The 21,707-nt window shown below is 38.6% G+C and overlaps 1 long non-coding RNA gene across 2 annotated transcripts in view; it reads right to left on the bottom strand.

Moving 5' to 3' along the window:
• LOC142600612 (uncharacterized) overlaps nucleotides 1–21,707 on the bottom strand; it is a 131,469-nt gene that overhangs the window by 99,188 nt on the left and 10,574 nt on the right. Inside the window, exons 1-2 of one of the 2 annotated variants that reach the window (XR_012834189.1) lie at nucleotides 3,280–3,705; nucleotides 1,821–1,918 (exon numbers count right to left, since the gene is read on the bottom strand). The exons of the other annotated variant lie outside the window; for it this stretch is intronic. This is a non-coding gene — a long non-coding RNA (uncharacterized LOC142600612). Of the gene's footprint in view, nucleotides 1–1,820; nucleotides 1,919–3,279; nucleotides 3,706–21,707 lie in introns of those variants that run through there. 2 annotated transcript variants of the gene reach the window in all.

Below are 21,707 nucleotides of genomic sequence, written 5' to 3'. Positions count from 1 at the left end.
TTGAGTCCAACCACAAACCTAACACTGCCAAGTCTACCCTAAACCATGTCCCTAAGCATCACATCTACATGGCTTTTAAATCCCTCCAGGGATGGTGACTCCACCACTTCCCCGGGCAGCCTGTTCCAGTGATTGACAACCCTCTTGGTGAAGAAATTTCTCCTAATAGCCAATCTAAACCTCCCCTGGCACAACTCAAGGCCATTTCCTCTTGTCATATCGCTCATTACTTGGGAGAAGAGACCAACACCCACCTGGCTACAACCTCCTTTCAGGTAGGTGTGGAGAGCGATAACGTCTCCCCTCAGCCTCCTTTTCTCCAGGTTAAACAACCCCAGTTCCCTTAGCTGCTTCTCATCAGACCTGTTCTCTAGACTCTTCACCAGCTTCATTGCCCTTCTTTGAACACACTCCAACACCTCAATGGCTTTCTTGTAGTGAGGGGCCAAAACTGAATGCAGTATTCGAGGTGCAGCCCTACCAGTGCTGAGTACAAGGGGACAATCACTTCCCTAGTCCTCCTGGCCACATTATTTCTGGTACAAGCCAGGATGCTGTTGGCCTTCTTGGCCACCTGGGCACACTGCTGGCTCATATTGAGCCTGCTGTTGACCAACACCATCAGGTCCTTTTCCACCTGGCAGCTTTCCAGTCACACTTCTGCAAGCCTGTAGCATTGCATGGGGTTGTTGTGACTCAAGTGTGGGATCCAGCATCTAAACAGAATCCAAACCCAAGATTAAATATTTGTTACAGAAAACATATGACAGCTTAAGTATCTGAGGGCACTGACTTAAAGAAAATGCAAGCATTGTGGAGGTACTTAACTCTAATTTACAATACTGAAACTCAGATGATGTCAACCTATGGAGTTCAGGCAGTCAGTGTCACAGCTGAAAACTGTGGCTGTTCCATCCAGTTAAGATCCACAGACCATTAGGGGCAGTCAGCTGTTCTTCAAAGGTTCAAGCTTTTTGTAAAACTGATGGACATGGTAAGGATGCCACATGGGATTATTCCTAGTTCTACCATTCAATGAAAAATAGACATAAAAGTTTTGTGGGGCAAAGACAAGGGCCAGAAACTGGCTTTCTCCATACAGTTTCCTTCTTTTCTTATCCATCTCCATGAATCTTAGTCAGTTTTGCAGCTGGAGTGCACACCACCTGCCCAGCTACGTAGGCTAGGCTGGGACCCTGGGTTTAGTGTGCTTCCTCAGAAATGAGAGGTTTAAATGCCTGGGATCAATGCAGACGTAAAAAGGAAAAGAAAAAAAAAAAAAAAAAGAAAGAAAAAAAGAAAAAAAAAAAAGGTCTTCTACTTCTGAAACGTTCCCAGTTTTATTGGAGCATATTCACAGAACGGTTTAGAATGGTTTGGGTTGGAAGGGACCTTCAAAGATCATCTAGTCCAACCCCCCTTACATGGGCAGAAACATCTTTCACTAGATCTGGTTGCTCAAAGACTTGTCCAACCTGACTTTAAATACTTCCAATCATGAGGCATCCACAAATTCTCTGGACAACCTGTTCCACTGTCTCACCACTCCCAGTGTAAAAAATTTCTTCCTTATATCCTATGTAAATATACTCTCTTTCAGTTTAAAACCATTGCTCCTTGTCCTGTCACTACAGGCCCTGGTAAAAAGTCTTTCTCCATCTTTCTTATATATCCCCTTTATACATTGAAAGACAGCAACAAGGTGTCCCCAGAGCCTTCTGTTCTCCAGGCTATGCACTCCCAACTCTCTCAGCCTATTAAATTATGTGGGTCTGAGCGCACTTCTCAGGTCTCAGCTGTAAGTGAACCACTTCACTTACCTTCAGGATCCCCAGAGTGCTGAAATCAGATGGCGTTATGTACCTGGTTAGCCTTTCTGAGAATGGCCAGGAACAGAATATTGCATGCCCTAGAAAGGCTTCAGAGAAATAGGGAAGTCAATTATTTTTAAATGACACTCAGGTCAGGCAGCCAATGAATGCAAGGTTTTGAAGTCACAATATCAATGTGGCACCTTAAAACTTGCTGTGTTCTATTTTAGTTAAGTAGTTTTATTGACCCTAACCTGTTGCTGATTTGTGAAATGTAAAAGTATGCAGATATGTCTCCCACATCTGATGTTGCTTCTGCACTGCTTATGAAGAAATAAGCAATTACAGTTAAATTCTGCACTAAATCAACACAGCTACTGCTCAAAGTCTGTTCCAGTTCCAAAAAGGCATGCTTTTTTTGTTATTTGTTTTTACGTGGAACACTTCTGAATTCCTTTTTTTTTTTCCCCAGAAAGATTTTCTGACATGTATCATTTGCTTTAAGGTTTATTAATGTATTTCTCATGCAGTTGCATTCTTAAGGCAAAAAGATCAAAAGGATATATAGGTTCAGAGCACAAGCTGTAAACAAGATGATAGATTTCAAGATGACTGACAATATTTGAGTCCTATTCTGACAAACTATACAAATGACTAAAGAAGAAGGATTCTTCAGTTGACTCTTTTAAACAAATTTCTACCACAGGACTAGACATATCCTATGGCAAAGGGGAGGATCTGGACTCTGCACAGCTATACAGCCACCATCATGTCTCACAAAGGAAAAGCACATACACCACCCTGAGCATAGCTTCTTTTTCTTCCCTCTAGTAAATGCAGGTGCATGGTCCTGCAACTACTCTTTTATCCCAGTTCAGCTTCTATCTGCTCGACCTCTGTGTAGATCCTTTCCTCCAGCCATATAATCTTCTGATAGTTCACCAGCACAGTTAATTTGGGCAACAGAAATACCACTCCTGGCCATAGCAGTGGAGCCTATGCACAGTGTTGGAACATGTAATTATTGTTTCCAATACTATGGCAACTTTATTGATACAGAACTTCCTTTTGCTTAATTATTAAAAGCTGTATAATGTGTCAAGACATGCAGCAGTTCATAAGTAAACTGTTTTTTCTGTGGCCAGCAGTTACTTAGATGCTTGCAGAGCATCCAATTTGTAGATGAAAAGGAACTAGTTTGTCTTCTTAGGTCGAGTTGATCACTTCAGCTGCCAAGATCTTTCATAATATGTTTTATTTTCTTGGAGGAAAAGAAAAAAAAAAATCACAAAAACTGGAATCTCTTATCAAGGTAATGCTGAGTGTGTTGTATTGTTCTATAGCATTTTATATCGTGGTTCAAAAGGTTACACAGCTCTTATCATTCAGTATTAAAACCTACAGTGCTTTTTAATAATTTCTTTGAGACCCTTTTGGCTTCATGGCTCTTACAATGTATAAATCTTACCTTTTGGCTTCAGTTCTCTTGCAGCATATAGGTCTTTCCTGGCAACACTGAAGCAACACAATATATGACTTTAATGTCAGAACATTTCCCCCATTGAAATTTACCCAAATATTCATTTCCTCTCTATTCATGGTGTTTACATGCATCAAATATTTGAAGACAGTTATCATGTTCCTTCTTATACATTGCTTAGTTAACCTGCAGTATACATATTTTGCTCCTTTAATCTTTCTTCATAAATCAATTTCTCTATACCCCTTAATGTTAGTCCTCTCTGAACTCCTTCCAATATCAAAAACTTTTGTTTATTTTTTCAGATCCTTGGCTTTAAAAAGTTCATAATTTCAAATTTATTTAGGCTCATGAGGGAAATGTAAAAAATAATATGACATTTGATACAAATAATAATAATTAATAATTCCCACATTCCTGTAGGTTTCAGCATATAGCAAACATACTCAAGTAAGGCTAATGTATATTACAAGTTATTCTGCCTTTTCTTTTGCAATTTGTGTTGGATTTTCATCATGCAACACAATGTAACTTTACTGCGCTAAAAGTCAAGATGGCATTTATTCTACCTAAGATTCAGATTCTGCAATTTTCTAATCTCAATACTTAGAACCCAGTTGGCTTATTTTAGATTGCTACTTAAGCATGAGATGAATCACAGCATTGACTACACTATGAAGAGAGTCTAAGACACTCAGAACCCAAGCTCACATGAACCTACGCTATCAAAGGTCTACATACATAGACTTTTGTACTTAGATGAATCGCACCCTCATGACATCTTCACTTTGCATTACTTGAAAAAATATGAGAGGACCAAAAGAAGTTCACTACTCTATAGCATAAAATAGTTCTTCCTCCAAACCAGGCTAGTCAAAGTAGTGTATTTGTCTGGTGGTCTCCAGGGGTTTTGGTGTAAGATGCGGTTTTGTGTCCAACTGCAGTCTAGACAATGCAGAGGTGGGGAAGTTCTCAGTAGCTAGATATCAAGACCTCTCAAAGGTATTAGATCATTCTCTCAAGGAACAGAGTACTTGAGAAGTAAGCATCAGAGTCAAAATTTAAACAGACACACATACACATAATATAATTAGAATATTACGGTAAAATTAAGACACTGCCTTTGGGGAAGTCTGTCTCTTAATTGGCAGAAAGATGATTAAACCTTCCATGTCAGATACTTTTGCTAAACTGAAGATCTTAAGAGGAAGAGAATTATAAACCTGAGCTTGTTTTCTTAACTCCTAAAGAAGACCCTATAAACTGGTAAATTTCTTGTTACAAACATCATAAGCAAAAAACTACTGCTTTTAATCAGTCCCTCCAAAACAACTTAAGGTAGGTTTCCCTTCTTAAGATAACACATTGTTCCTTAGGAAAATATTTACTTCCTAAGAAATTCTGTCAAACATTTTTTTCCTAACCAACAAGGATAAGACTTCTAATTGGAACCGATCTGCAAAACACTTACAGATGTCTTGTAATGATTGAATGTCCATTATGTGCAATTAGCAGAGCTACCTCATTCCAACCTCAGCAGTTTGGAAGAGCTTCTCTGCAGGGCTGTGCTCCTGGGAGACTGGAGAAGTCACCAAATGACCACAAGACTCGAGAAGTAATGCTATCCCTTCTGTGGAGCTCAGGGTCAATACAGCACTTCCTTGGAAGATCTTTTGTGACATCACTGCAAGCTTCTGAGAGAACTGCAGCAGTGTAGTGAAAGATGCACGAGTCATGCCTGTGAACAGCAGGGAGTAAGATCAGCAAGGAGTGGAGGGCCTTATTTTACTGGTAAAATATCTTCCTACAAGAAAAATAAAGGTTGAGGGTTTTTTTCCCTCAACAGTGTAAGACTATGACTTCTGCACATGATAAAACAATTGGTAGTATAACATTATACAGGGTTCGTCCAGATGTTTGTACACCTGATGTGGGTTTCCATATTACTTTTGTTGGACTTAAATTTAGTCCATTATTCTAACAGTAGTGATGATCAACAATCAGTGTCCATGTGTAAGATACTGCTTTTTTCTTCTTTCTTTCCTTTTGTAACCCATGAAGCTGTTTATGTAATAAATGACAGCAAGTCAGACCCTTTAATTAAAATAAAATGCCAGTAACATAATATATTGTTTTCAATATTTTAAAGTCTTTCATAGATTGAAATAAACATAGTATTTTGAAATATAGGCTTGTGCTTCTTTTCATTTCTGTTTTAAGACTAAAGAAAAAAGTGCAGAAAGATGGAGAGACAAGAAATAAAAATTATAATCCTCAAATATTCATAAGACCCTGAAAGTTTTTCAAAAGTTTCACAAGAACATTCTAGTTCCTATAAAAATAAAGTGTACTAGAAAAAAAATGTTAAAGAAAAATGTAATTACTAACCTGCTATAGATATTCCCCTCTTTATTTCACCATTTTCCACCATAAATTCAGGATCTTTGCATTAACCACATTTCTTTAAATTGTCCTTTATAAGTTCACTTTGCAATATTGTTTCTCCCACATTTTCAGAACTGAACCGCTTTTCACCATATCAGCTGTTTCCAGGTGAGTCCTCAGTTTCAAATATTTTAAAGACACTCCATTTCCCTCCTGCATTCTTTCAGCTGCAGTTTCATTCTTCATTCCAGTGTCACAGTGAGAGTTGTGGTCTGTGCCAGTGCTGATGCCATCTTAAAGGATGGGTCCGTGACCAAATTTGAAGCGTCCCTACTGCCAACACAGAAAATGTCCTGCACTGGGTGTGCTGTACTATACAGTGAATCTCATTTTACTAACCCACTGAACAACTTGATTTCATCTACCACTATTTGAACTAGAGACCATTTCAAACTCTAGATATGGTTGGGACAAGCCAAAGAATTGCATCAAGTGTAGTTGGTGAATATTAGAATACATAAACACAGTTTGGAAAAAACTTTACTTCCCATTATCTCTGCTGTGGCAACACACAGGAATTAAAAAATCCAAGTATGGCATTAAGTAGAGGTTTAATAAAGCGAATAAACTGACCCTCAGGGTCAGGAATTTGTTTTCTTTGCTTTTCCGCAAGGATTTAGAGTCATATACAAAACCCAAACCTTTTAAAGTTTTTTTAATTATCATCATAAAAGGACTGGCAAAAATTAAAGTAGACTTTGCTTTTGAACAGGGCACAGCTAGCAGTTTACAACTGGAGCTATGTTGCAGCATAGAGTAGCAATGCATACTATATAGTAAAGACAGAATAAAGGGAGTTAAAAATACATGTTGAGCATACATTAAGTACACTCAGAACTTCATTACACCTAATTCTAAGTGTTCAAGAATAGTAAATATTTAATAGTGATGCAGAAGGAAATATTAGAAAAGCAATCAAAAAGGACTCCTAAAGGATTAAAGAAAAACAAACAAAAAAAATCAGAGGGCTAAAAAACAGATAAAAAGAGCAAAATAAAGATATTGAAGAAGATTATGAAATTACAAAAATACTTTCAAAATGCATAAGAACAAAAGGTCACTGAAGAACATAGTAATGCCTGAAGAAGACCACTTTTTAAGGGATGAGATAGCAAGTGCTGGAAAATTTAAATAAACTCTTCACATAGCTTATCAGAAAGAAAAATTATAGGCAGATAGCAGACCTGTACATATACAGGTTACCTTTCCTGAGGCAGGGAAAAAGAAAAAACACTGAGGTAAACAGAGAACGTAGCTGAAATATTACAGGTGACAATCTTAGCATGTATCAGATTAAACAGTTCCACAGTGTTAAGGCATATCCACTTCAGAATTCACAGAAGGCGACAAAAACAGCACCCGTCTTCACAAGAGTCATTTAAATCACTTCACCATTCAAATAACTTTTTCCTATGCAAGACGTTACTTTGAAATCAACTGGGCTGTTCATATGAGTGACAGCAGTGGGACTGTGGAGTAAAGGAAGGTTTTGTGGATTTCAAGAAAAACTAGTAGAGCTGTGCAAGAAAGGTGCAACCCTTCTCATACCATGCCTTTGAAGAAGCAAGGAATGTATTCAACTCAGAGAAACACTGTCTTTTTCTGCCATATTTTAGTGATACGTTTTTATTCGGGAAAGTAATTTTATTCAAGCCCAAACATAGAAATACATACTTAAAGGAGCGATGCATTACAAAACCAATAGAGCATAGCTAACTTCAGCAAATTGTGGAGCAACGGATATTGCAGCGAGAGTGAGAGAATCTACTAATGAAAACCAGAAGTTTCAACTCTGAACAAAATTGATGAATTCTGCTAGCCTGGATTCGAGTTTAAATTCCTACAAGTAACCACTATTCTACATTAAAGGTAACCATGTGTCATACTTTTAGCTACATCTATAAAGGAGTTTGGTAATTCAGTCTAAAAAATTCAAAACACAGATGTATATTTTCATCCAAAACAAAGCCAGAGCCAGCAGTAATTTTAATTCCCTTCAACACATATTGTTTTGGCCATGTCTCCTGGTTTTTGGCTAGTATAGAGTTAATTTTCATAAGAAGATGAGAGAGGACACTGCCAGGATAGCTGACCAGACTGAGCATGATGTCATGCTCAGTTTATAAGGGGGAACTGGCCAGGGAGGAGGAGTCACTGCTTGGGGATGGGCTCGGTTCCCAGGCGGTGAGCAAATTGCATTGTGTATCACCTGCTTTGAATATTCTTTTATAAGTATCATTGTTGTTATTTTCCTCTTCCTTTGCTGTCCTAGTAAACTGTTCTTATCCCAACACAGGAGTTTCATCTTTTTCCTCTGATTTTCCTCCCCGTTCCACTGCGGGGGAAGAGCGAGTTAGTGGCCGCATGGTGCTCAGCTGCCGGCTGGGGCTGAACCACGACACCATGAGCTATGTGTAAAATGGATGTGGTTGTAGCCACAATGGCCCAGGGATATATAGGGTTTATAGGGTGAACAAGTTGCTGAGGAAGAGTTTGCATGCCTAAAAGATTGTGTCTTCTTCCAGCTGTAGTGCTTCCTGTAGCAAAAGTGTTTCTCTCTCCTTCCTAATCTTATTCTTCCCTAAAAATCTTGGGCTGGGAAGCAACGAGACAGCTCTGAAATCCTTCATGAGAGAAGTTCCAGCAAAGCATAAACTAGAGTAATTGAGTCCCTGAGGAGGAGAGAGGAGTTTTGGAAACCCTTCCCTGCTCTGCACCTCTGCAGGAGCCCTGCTCTCTCCTGGCCTGGGCAGGAGTCTCAGCTCTGCCTTCTGGCTGAAAACAGGCCAGGAGAGGCACATGGATGTTTGCTTTCTGCTTGTTGCCTGAAGACCTAGTTCTCATCTCCTCTGGAAGAGGACAGTCACGTTGTCTGGATGCACTTCCTGCACCTATGGAGAGACACTGAATGGGGCTGTGTGGAAAGTACCTCCACACTGGAAGGTGGGAAACTGGCTTGGGCTATTTGATATCACCTTTGTTCAAGGAAACAGGGCTTTGAACTGTCTTGTAAACAGAGTCGCTTCAAAGAGAGATGACTCCACCATCAATCTTTGCACCAGAAGAATAACCCAAACTTCCAAACTTTTAACCAGACAATTGTATCAAAAGCAGTCCAAAAGCAAAGGGTAAGGCAGTGATTACAAACAGCTGCTAAGGTATTAACCGTACACAAGGTCTGCCAGCCTACAGATGAGCTTTAACCTGACACTTGTTAAATCCTTGGTCTTTATCAAAGTAACTTGCAACCACAATAGTTGCAAAGCAAATAAATACCTAAGCGTGACTCTGTGACTTCTGTCCACTTAGATATAAAGAGTATGTGTTTCTAGTCTGCAAAGTAAAACAGTGATAAGTACAAAATGTGTGTCTACACACAGACAAGCATTATTCAGAGGAAGCATTGCTAAAGTAGTCAGTATCGTTATTAAAAGCCATTCCCCTTTAAAAAAAAAAAAAAAAAAATCAACAGTTCTACCTCCAGAGCCATCTAAAGAGAAAACAACAAGATATTAAAAAGGCAAACAAAACTAGCTTTTCCCTTTATCAGCCTGTTAGCAAATCAGTTGATCTGTAAAGGATGACCGTGTGTCTAAAAACTATAGCAAGAACTAACAAGGCCTCCTTCATCTGAATACTATCCTGTTTTCAAGAGTAAATTTTTCTGTATCTCAGCCACTGCAGCCAATTCGCTTCATACAAATAACTAATGGAGCAGAAAGATAAGGTACTTGAAAAAATTGAAAATTGCTTGAAAATTTACCTGACCGAGAGACTGCTTGGCTTTATTCCTTGGTACAATCAGCATTTTTGTTTCTACAGAAGGTTACAAGTTCTGCATAGGGACTGAAAGATATCCTCAGAACTCACCGTTTGTGTGGGAGTGAGAAGAAATATTTGGGTATAACTCACACAAACTTTATGTGAATGCCCTCATTACTGGACTGAGAGACTACTAGCTCTTCCTCTTCTTCCAGTTAGTGAAATTTGCTTCACTCCACCCCATGTTATACACCATCTCATTGCTATCTAGTTGTCTTTTCTTTTATTTAATACAATAGTTTCTGCTAGAATTTCACTTACAGTTTGTTTTGGTTTTTTTTTAATTTGCCAAAAACCTGAGAAGAAAAGACATTTTGGGTTAATGTGTAAATAATTTATGCAACTGTCAATGAATCAAAAAAAACCCAGTTGCTTTATAGAGAACTGACTTCTTCTGTATCATACCCCTTTCTTCATCTTAATTATTCTTCCTGTTCTACTGCAACATTTTAGTGAAAACACTATTAATATAAAATTAGTATATTGCACAAAGAGCAGAAGTAAAAATTTGTTCAATTAGAAAGCTGCTTCTAAACTCGCATGTTAACTATAGCTCTTCATGAACTCTTTATTCCCTGCTGAAAGGGAAGGTTGAAATTGGGAGATAGGGTGCACTTGTTAGCAGACATATTTGGGTTTTTCCATTAGTTTAAAAGCTTTCTATCTGCCTAATTGTAGCTAATTAGTACCATTTGGGGGACACAGCAGAGAAAACATGATTTTCTCCCTCACCCAATGGTCACAGAGTGTGTGTGGGAGACCAAAGTCTAGAAGGATATCTGTGATTGTGACCCATTCTCATTATCTGTTTCCATTCTAAGCAACATCAGTACAGAGTTTTATATTATGTGAATGAATACTTAAAGTGAAATTATAGCTTTCAGTGGCAAATTACAACTAGATGTGACCAAGAAAGGATTAAGCCCATCATTTTGCTTAAGAGCTCAGATGGTTGGAGTAATTGGATGATAGCTGTAGGGCATCCTTTTGGTCTATAATTAGGTCATTTCTTTCTCATCCCCTCATGGTGTGTATAATTACAAATTAATTTGAAATCCCACTGTGAGTAAAGAAAATCAGTTTAATATAATAGAAGTGCAAAAGCCACAGGATATTATTTTTTAAAAGATTTTTAGTGTTTATGCCAAAATACTCGGTCTGGCCCAAAGTCATATTCCTACGGACTGCAGGGCTCATATTTGGTTTCTTTCTTAACTTTTATACAGACGCAGATAAATTTTCTCCCTTAAAATAAATAACATTTCACAACTGCACTTTGCTCCAGTGTCTGTCAGCAGCTGTCAACAGCACAAAAAGTTGGGGAAAAACCTGAAAACCAATCAGAAGAGTTTTGATAAGCAACAGTACTGTCAGAGGACTCACAGGCAGCTCTAAACAAGGTGATCTAGTCAACCATTTTATTCTTCAGTCCTGCCGTTGTTTGCTTGCCATTCATAATATATTTTTCTGCCTTTACCCTGAAAGTGTTAAGTGTTGCACAGCCCTAGCTAGCATACCTGCTCCTGTGTGCTGCAGGAGCTTACCCGTTTCATCTCCTGGCTGAGGCATGCTGCTGGCAAGTTCCGCTTCCCTTCCTTTATCATAACGCTGTGGTCGGATGCGTTAGACCTCCTGCCTGCCTTAATGGCAATACAGGTAAAAACATGCACTCCTGACAAGTGGATAACCCCAACCAGATCTGCACAGACAATGTTTTGACTTGCTGAACTTCCTCTTTCACTCAAGGGACAAACGTGTTTTCATCTCTCCCCAGAAATCTTGAAAGGGGTTGGTGAGAGGGTTCCAGGTGTGATCTGAGCACCAGGGGTGTCGACAGCGAGCCAGGGGCCACGTGGGCTGTGCAGTTAGGGGGAAGAGCAGAAGAAAAGACCGTCAGTGCAGAGAACAAGGGTATCAAGATTTGATCGTATTTGTAGGTGTGTTGTAAAAATTGTGGAACATCCCATGCCGTTAGCATGATAAGATTAAACTTCTGGCAGAAAAAAAAAAAAAAAGAGAGAGAAAAAAGAAAGAAACTGCTTAGATATAAGTTCCAAAGTTCATTAAGAGGATTCTTTATTGCATAGCTCCAAAGCTAAGATGTGCTGGGACATGTGGAAAAATAAGGAGGTGTTAAAAAGCTACCAAGCTTCTTAGTTTTCAGAAACAGTTCAAAGTCCTACTCTTGGATTATTCATATTGTGACCTCCAGGCCTATTTGTGATGCCGTAAAAACTGTATTCAGGAAGGAAGGAAGAGATTATCAAAAAGGAAAGAACTTCTTTTTAATCTAATAATGTCTTGATAGCAATAATCTTTTTCTTTTGCATAAAACCTTTCATTTGAGGATCTCAACATACTTTTTAGATTAAAAAAAAAAAAATCACAACAACACAGGAAAAACCTGGAGCAACCAGCTAGAAAGAAGAGGTGGAGAAAGAGACTTGGATGCATTTATTGCCCACAGGAGAGATATGAGACAATAAGGTAACCTAGTCTTCTCATCCCAGAAAAAAAAAAAAAAAAAAATATGCTAATAGGATACATCCATTAAGATGTTTCTGGAGTGTTAATGCCAGCCTGTAATTTTTGAAACCAGCAGTACTTTAAAATTTCCACATGAAACTGAATAGGTAAAACATTTTTATTTTTTTTTTACATTTTCATTAGAAAAGATTTTTTTAAAAAATTCCAAGAAAAAAAATTCAACTAAATCTCATTTTCTACTTGGAAAATTTTGCATTAAAAATTTTTCATCCTCCTCTATGTAGCTTCTAGACCAGAAGGTTATATGGAAAGCAAAAAAATAAGTAGATGAAAGAATTATCTGCTCTAATTAAAATTTTTCTTGCTGTTATAGTTAAAATACTACATTAATTTAAAAATAGATTTTATGTCTGCCATACAAATAATATACTTGGGTGATTAATCTTCTATAGGGAAATATCTACCATACAGATCTACTACTTGTAAGTATTCACTTACCCTGCAATGACTTTTTAAAGTAAATTATTCTGATTAGCAGAGGCTGGAGGCTATCAGTGATAGTTCTATACAAAAATAAATACAAGGGCCAAAGCAGAATAATTATTGGGTTGTTTAAACTCAGTTTCTTAAGATTTTTTAATCTCTCTAAACCACAATTAAAAAATGGGTGGTCTCAAATTAGCTGCTAGATAATAGAGTTTAAATTATGTAAGTAGTGAATTAACTCATTTCCTTCTAAGCCTTTACAACTCTTTGTTTGCTATGTAAATAATTAATGACATTTTATTTATACCAGATTAGTGGGCAATAGAAACCCATAATATGATATTTTCCTTCTTTTCTTCTTATTCTCTATGCCTTAATGCTAACAACAACAAATATTCCATTGACATATGTATTTATAAGATAGAAAAACATTTATGCCTGCTGTAAAGTTGCCCTATAATCATTTCCCTGTTCAGGAATATACTAATGCACTTAGAGCAAATAAATCCTGCTCACACTCCACCCTTCAGGATGCTACCAGAGCAGTGCAACATTCACCTCAAACCTCAAAACCACTTGAATAAAACCTTCATTTGATGTGTTCCTGACCCTCAGGCCATGCTTGCAACAGTTTATGAATGCAACTTGAGGTTTTGTACGCATCTGGGAAATCTGTGGTCTCTCAACTCTTAAAATTTCCCAGGTGGTATTCTTCCCACTTCCTTCCACCTTTGCTTGGTTCAGATGCCTGGGGAAAAAGGATGACGATCGTAATTTAGAAATATAGTTCCTAAAAATGTTCTGATGTGGTAAGGAGGGAGAGGACATTACAAAAAAGAGCTGAATGGAGGATGGCAATTCCGTTTGCAGCAAATGTGAAATGCTAAATTCCTTTGTGTTCCACATTAGAGTTAAAAAACCTTATGAACACTTTTCCTAAAATACAGTATTGTGGTAGATATCTGTTTTCTTTTCAATGTCTGATATAAGTGAAAGGAGGAGGTTTAAAAGTGTGGGACGCCCAGCTACGGGTCCACGATCTACTTGATATGAATTGTTACCTCCAGTGTATATCTGTTTGAACCAGGACTTTTTCTGTTCATGGCACTGCCCTAACCACCTACCGTAAATCCTGGGCATTGCTCCTCACTTCAGTGGAACGTCCGTCTCAGAACTACTTTACTTTTTACACACATTACTTCCCCAGCAACTCATTCTATGCTGTTCTGAGGCAGATTTTCTACAGTGTTTCTAGTTGGAACCATCTCAAGAAAATACTCAAAGAATTAAACCAGATTTTAAAACAGTGAAAGTGATTTTCCAACTTACAGGTCACGATAGTTACCTCTGTGATGATATCTTGAAATTTCAGTAAAACTTTGATTCTTCAGTCAGGAGTGGAACACGTTTTACTGGTCTAGCACCAAAGATGCTAGAGGTCATAACCCTCTCCTAGGAGATGTGACTTCAAACACTCATTGGTATGGCTGGCTGAATCCTCCATCCCAGTGCTGATCCAATGCTGGGTTACTGGGTAGAGCAAGAGCTTTTCCTCCTGTTTGAATTCTGATGGGTTTTCCCCTCTGCTTTTCCTTCAAGTGCTTGAAATTAAGTTTTTCTCATTGGGCTAGGTGGTCAGTTCCTGTTAGAGTGTTTTATGTTCATTCATTTTTGCCATGGGCACCTTAACATATTATTCTACGTCAACAACACAAAGGAGGAGACCCACTCCTTGTGAAATCTTCTTGTGGGTGGTAATATGGTAAAATGTATGTGATGCCTCACTGCTCCTTACAGAAAGAAGGGTCTTCCCCTGTTCCTGTACCTGATCTACTCATAAGAATATTGGAGGTAGATAATGAAGACTTGTAAGTGTGTATGAGTGCAGTGTACCCTCAGAATCAACATCTATTTGGTAAGGTTAATTTCAGATAAAATAAATCTAATTTCAGATAAAGCTACTATTCTTGACAATGTCCCATAAGATTAATGCCCAGTCTTTGCTCTGAGGTAAAATTTTAGGTATACAGTGCCAAGACATAGTACCCTATAATTATTTTTAAAAGTGTGATGCAAAATTGAGATCCATACCACCTCTGCCATTTCCTCCAGGCTTATATCTACCAAAGTAGCTTTTTATAAGCACAAAAAAGGCATGCCGGTGTTTGCCAACAGGAACATTTCCCTGTTTTCTATATAGAATACTCTATCTAGAAGCAAAAGCTTCTATGTTCTTTCTTTCATTGTAGAAAGGATTAGTAGTATACCTAGACATTCTTGCCTCTCAACTGTAGTAATATGTTTTTGACTTCAAGTAAGAGTGACTTTAGTTTCCAGATCTTGTGGCTGCAAAGAACATACCTCAGCTATGATCTTGGGATTAGACAAGGTTTGGGATGCAGCTAAAACTTAATTAAAAGTTTTCATAAGCATGTTCTTAAGCTCCAAAGAGAAGAGAAAGAAAAAAAAAGAGCCTACTAGAAAAAAGCAGGCTGGATTGATCACTGTTGTTTAATGAAGTCCCATTCGTAGATATAAACTCAGGAGTGACCATCCTGTCTGACCTCAGGTATAACAAAGGCCACAGATTTTCACCCAGGAATTTCATCTTTTCACTCAGTAACTCAGACTTGAGTTGATTTGATCTTTTACAAAAACATACAGTCTCTATTGAAAGCAATGAGGACTTTATCCCTCCTCAGAAGCAGCCTACAGGAAATATTGCATAGAAGCAGTTGTCGCACTTCTAAGGTTACTCAGTCACTGACAGGAAAATCCATTTAAGAAACAAATCTGTCCTGAACAAGCAGGCCTTTAATCTCGTGCATTATCTTCATTGAAGGTGATTTTATTCTGGGATCCTGAGGAGAAAAGGCTTCTATAATTGCACTGCCTGCATATGAATGCCTGTTTAATGACTTTTTAACCCATTAGCCAGCCATGGGATAACAATCTCAAAGAAATGTGTTTCCCAGAAATAGGTAGCTAGATAAAGAGTCTACTAGTGTCCTAGTGGACTTAAATATTAAAGACTGGAAATCTGCATAGGAAAAAGAAGTTGTAAATGTTCCAACTACAGAAAAGCTTCAGCTGAAGACTGCAACTTCATAGGCACCACAGAATTACTAACCTACAAAGTCTGTCAATGAGAGTGCATGACCATTCCTTTGAAGGACCTAGGAAATGTGGATCACCATCAGAGGATACTGAGGAACCCAGCTCACCTTGGCTGAGTCCTTTAGTTGCTGAGCTTTTGGTCAGACTGGCTTTGCTTTGCTTCCAGTTCTCCTTCTTTTCTTTTTTCTTTTTTCTTTTTTCTTTTTTCTTTTTTCTTTTTTCTTTTTTCTTTTTTCTTTTTTCTTTTTTCTTTTTCTTTTTTCTTTTTTCTTTTTTCTTTTTTCTTTTTTCTTTTTTCTTTTTTCTTTCATTTTTCCTCCAATTCTCAAAAAAAAAATTTCCAAATTCAATCAATGAAAGCAGCCTGCTGAACAAAATATTTTTTCTGCATTTTATTTCAGTGTAGAAAAATGAAAACCTGTAAGTTTGATTTCATTTTAACTGTTTTTGTTTTTATGGCTCAGCTGCTGGCCCAACATCAATCATCAGTTGCATGGCTGTATCTCAGTGAAGGCATATTCTCACTTCCCCTGTGAAGCTGGACACTGAACAAGTGTCAGAGAGGGACAATCCCTGCCTGAAAGAGCTTCATAAAGTAAGAAAAAATTAATCATGCATGGAACTGAAGGCACAGAGAGGCAAAGTAATGTAGGAAAAGCCACTTATGGAAGAACAGGAGGAAGGAGAGAGTCTTCTAAGTCTAGCTGCACCTAATTCCCCCGTAACTGGAACACTTAGCACTAGTACAGTTGGGTTAATCCTGTAAGGGTTTATTTCAGCTAAACCAGACAACACGTGGCTCTAAATGGCAGAGTTCGCTCTGCAATAGCAGGAACCCATTTGGAAGATGCAAGGCCAAATGCTCTAACGTCAGTTGTGTGGAAATCAAACAGGAGGAGAAATTGTGGTGTTTATGAGGAACAGTATACTGAACTATAGAGTATTAAAAGCAGGACAGTAACAATATCAAAAGGATTCCACGTAAATAGAAATAATTCAGGAAAGATTCTTCCCCATTTGTTCATGCCTAGTGAAAAGAACCAAACCTACTACACATGGAGTTGCCGTCATGGGGTTTCTCCTCCCCACCCCATGCCAAACCGAGACCCATACATATAAAGGGAATTGAAAATAGTACTCTCTTCATGTGAGGTGATCCATTCTATAGGCCCATATCAAAGGTTTGAGATTTTAATGGGTAATCAGCCAGCTTGAGACATTCCCTCGAGGTACCTGCATATTTTGATTACAGAAGAACTCAACACTACAGCTCTGCTGCTCAGGCTGAGCTCTCTGTGTCTAGTACCTTATACCATTAGACATATATTTTGTATTAATTTATACCTTAGGGAATTATGGCACATTAGTTTCCAACTTGAAGAAATCACCTGTCTCTTTAAATTGACATCAGATGAGGCTCCTACAGCCACATAGTAAAAGCTTCCTCACATATACGTATAAGAAAAGGTCTCACTCAGGGATGAAATGGTGATGAAAATGGCCTAGAAGCCTTCCACAGCTGCAGTATTGCCAGCTCTTGGCATTCAGGTCTCACTATTAAAACTTAAAAAAAAGATCATGAAAATAGGTTTCATTCTTGTTTGTCTTCTGTTCTTTATTTTTCTTCTTTCTTTCCAACTTTTCCTCTGTCACTGTGAGAACTTGAGAACTTCAAATCCTTTAAAAGTGGACACAGTGATTTTTCACCCAGCTACGTTACTCCAGTATATGATGTTTTAAGAAAACCATGAAATATTGCAAGGCTTACTAATAAAATCACAGCAGCTAGCAACATGGCTGAATGAACCATTCTCCTTCAGATCTTTGTATAGACTAAACATGCTGACATGAGCAACTATTCTCTTCAAATAGAAGAGACGGAGCCAGAAGGAATGACTACAGTGGATAAGCTGTGACCTATCCTGACTAAGCTCCTTTTTATATTTGGCTTTGTTGATATGTCCTTGTTTACTCTTCTGTGAGTATAGTCGGTGTATGTATGATCTTTTGCAAACAGTCTTGCATCTGTATTACGAATCTGCGGAGGCAGATGGATAGCCAAACACAAACCAGCTGCAAAACAAACAGGTATTGCAATATTATGGTCAAGATAGTAAGTCTGGCTGAGAAAAGCATAAGAACCCAGGTTCAGTGCCTGGTTTATGTGTCTGTTTGTTCATCTTACTGAAAAAAACAGAAAAAGCATCATGTGTCCATCCATGAATAGTCACAGATATGTAGCTCACCCTCTCCCTTTCAAAATTTCACGGCTATTTTGCTGACCTTTCTTTTATCTTTTTGTGTACTTGTTCTTGCTGGCCTGTGTGTCTGCCCTCCTTTCTCCTTAGAAATGGAGTCCAGCTGTGTGGACTTGGGTACCATTGTGGAAGGCGATCTTCTAGTCCAAACTCCACTACTTCACAGAGTTAAAATTATCTATTTTAACACAGATCAGCCATAGCTCAAAGTGTTCTGGTCATGACCTAAGAAAGGTGCACATACTCCAGAAAAAAACTACATACAATTTGAGATCCCATGCACTCTCTGGCTGAGATCCAACGAAGGGATCAGAGCAGGGCTTTCATGAAATCCAAAATGCTATGTCAAACACCGAAGCTGTCACAACTCCTAGATATTTGCTGTACTTAAATCAGGAGGTGTATAGACTTTTACCGTAACAATTCCCCAGATGGCTTGAATTCTGTGCTCTGTGTGCACACAACCTCCTAAGCCCTCTCAGCTGAAGGCGCCAAGGTCAGAGTCCTGTCTGAGCTCTACATCCACAAATGTGGACTTCCTCTACTTACGACCTAAAACACATGGGAGTGCATTCTGCAAACAATGCCACAAATGTCCTTCACTTTTTTTAAACATGACCAGAGTAAAAGCACACACCCACCTCTCCTATTCATTATTTTGAGGGTAAGAGCACTTATCACTGAAAATCAGCTTTAGTTTGCCTGAGGATACTCAACTCTACATATCCTCTTTTCAAGAGGCTATCCTAACTTTAAAGCTATACAGATAGAGAAGAGCTCTCCCACTAAAGATTTTCCATTTTCCATAAAAGTATTAAAGATCTTCTAGAAAAGGAGGAAAATTAAGAAAGAATAAGATGATGCTGAGCCTGTGGTTACAACACTCTGCTTGCAAAAGGGCACCAAAAGTCCTGGTTGTTTTCTCAAGGCTTTTTTGTGGATTAAACTGCCATGGGATAATACACAGAAGTAGCCTGTGATGCAGGGGTTGGACAGCACCATTCCTTCTCCAAAACGAATCCTGTACCCACCTGGAGAATCAGTGCTCCCTTTCCCAGTGACTCCGTAGTCAACAGAGACCATCTACCACTAGAGCCTATTGCCACTATCTGACCTGTTACCCTGGAAGAAAGGGGTCTCCATTTATTTACCCTCAGTGAGACGAGATATGCAGAGAGACTGAGCCTCCTGCAGTTTAACTACAGGACTAAGGGCTGAATTACTCTTTCCACCTCCTCTATTCTATTATTAAAAAGAAGAAGCATGATCTTGGTTACATTTTCAAAAGAAAATTTACAAATGCTGACATCCAGGAGAAGCTTCCTTGCTGTGAATTCCTCGCATGAGGGAAGACGCTATTTCATAGTTCTCAGCAAAAGTCCTAAAATTCAGGGACAGGGAGCACTGGTATGTAAAACACCTCACTCATTAGTGTTTCATTGTTACTAAATTAAGTGTTCCTGCTCACAACTCTGTTTTAAGGCATAGAGTTCTGCCCAAGTATTGCATATCCTCAGCACTATCACCAGGACTTTTTTGGAAGAACCTAGATGCAGATGCCAGGCTTTGCAATAGTCAGGGTTTTGGTGTTCACATTCCTGGCCAGAGGCTATAAAGCAAGCTTTCAGAAGTGAAACGACTGTCACCATTTCTTGGAACCCTGTTGAAACATTTTAAGAGTGTTTCTCATAAACCTATGTTCAGTTCTTTCTCAATTTAAATCTACAAAGGATGCTTAAATATAAACCTGAAAAAACAGGTCTTATGTTCATGGATATTCTTGTAACATTTGTTTAACCCTGATCAATCTATTTTTGGGGGTTGATCCAAACATTTTATTGGCAGATATTTAAATTTTTTTCTTTGGTTAAAGGAAAAATTAATTTTGCATAAAACAGGTATCCTATTATTAGTAAAATGCCCAGAAGTGATTTGTACTTGCATTTGCTAAACATTATGGGTTGCTTCCTGATACTGAATTAAAAGTATCACGGAATACTGGATCTAAATATAAGGGAAAAAATATTACTTCATAGGTCTAGTGAACGTATAATTTAATAATTTGGTAAAAAAATATAAGCTTTTCCTATTTCAAATGAAAGTTTTATTTAATTAATAAACATCTCATGGCTATTTTGTGTCATCACCTCTAGAAAATTCATTCCAAAGTTATTAAAACAGATGTGAAGATTTGAAATTCTAGACCACTGAATACTGGAAAATTTTAAGCACACTGGGTCCTGAAGGCAGTTTTTCCTACAGGAAAAGCAAAAACAATATAGAGGTGAAAACAAGTTATGACAGACTGTGCATGGATATTGCTAATGGTCTGTGCCTTTGACTCTACATTTTCTGAAATTAGCTTAGCCTTCATTTGCCAACTTTTTTTGGTATATTCAAGTGGTATATTTTTCCTCTACGTTACTAAAACTCTGCCAGAATTATCTAATACCTGACTTTTAAAAAATATTTTCTGGGCAGCTGCTAATAGCTGTCTACATCGAAACCCTATTCAGAAGCTGCCAGGGCGTCTCTGCAGACACATCTGGCAAGGGCTAGCCCGTACAGCAAACAGACTATTGCTGCCTCGAGAAAGCAGGCACACTCAGATTTACCTATTTTCCCTTGGTCCCGGGTAGGCATAGGCACAGTCCTGCTTCACACCCATGTCACGTGTAGTCACAGGGCCCTGTAAACTTCAGTGCGGTTACTGATGGTAGGTGGTGCGTGTGGAGGTGCTGTTCAAGCTGCAGCTAAAAGTCAGTCACTCATCAGGTTACTGCAAGCTGAGGGAAGCCAAACCTCCCTGTGCAGTCACTTCCTAACAGGGCAAAATGATCTTGCTTGGCCTAACCACATTTAAAAGCGTTGATGCTATTTACAGAACCAGCTTATACAGCAAACGTGCTGGCAGAGCAAGAGAGACAGGATAACCAGGTATGGGGATGGTGAAGACATGGAGACTTCAATGTCTGAAAGCAGCTGAGCTGTGGTTGGAACAGCGTGTTGGACTGCAGCTCGAGAGGTCTGCAACCACACAGATAAATAGTGGCACATCCTAATGGAAATACATAAAACCACTCAATTTCAAAATAATCCTTATGACCTGTGATTCCTCCTGGGGACTTCTGTGCAATTTAACTGTGGTTATAGGGGACTGGCACTGACTAGGGATGGCTGGTGTGTGGTAATACCTGTTTGTTTGTGGCGAATGGTGGTGGTGATTCACCCTGATGTCTAGCATACACCAAATAGCATTAATCCCACAAATACGGAAGGAAAGCAACATTTGGAGAATAGGTTTAAAATAGACAGGGTAGCAGTTTTCTGGAGGGAGTGTGGTAAACAGAAGAGGAAACCTGAAGAATGGAGTATGAGAAAAAGTAATCCAGTGAAACCATTTAATGCATAGTATAGTCTCAGCTGACAGAGATAAATCAGAGATAGGTGGAAACACAGCAGATTGAGGAGGAAAAGACAGGGAAGCAGGTGACAGAAAGCCTTTGGAAATCCTACTGACCAGAGAGGCTTCTGTCTCTGATTCGACCCCACAACTGCTCGTCAGCCCCAGAGACTGCTGGCTGAAATGACTGCTTGATCACACAGTCATGACCACGCTAACCTACCTCAGCCAAAATTATTAAAATCGGCCTAAATAGATCTTTGCTGACTGGACTCATTGTGACTGAAACTATTTCAGAACTGTTCACAAAAGCAGTTCACCTTCTAATTTGGAAAAGGCTAACATCCCAGAAATAATAAGATAATGAAGGCAGTAATACATGAATGCAACCACACAAT

Source organism: Balearica regulorum, chromosome 2 (assembly GCF_011004875.1).
Source record: "Balearica regulorum gibbericeps isolate bBalReg1 chromosome 2, bBalReg1.pri, whole genome shotgun sequence".
NCBI classification, from domain to species: domain Eukaryota; kingdom Metazoa; phylum Chordata; class Aves; order Gruiformes; family Gruidae; genus Balearica; species Balearica regulorum.
The sequence above is the reverse complement of the archived record's forward strand: the minus strand, read 5'-3'. Positions and strand labels throughout refer to the sequence as shown.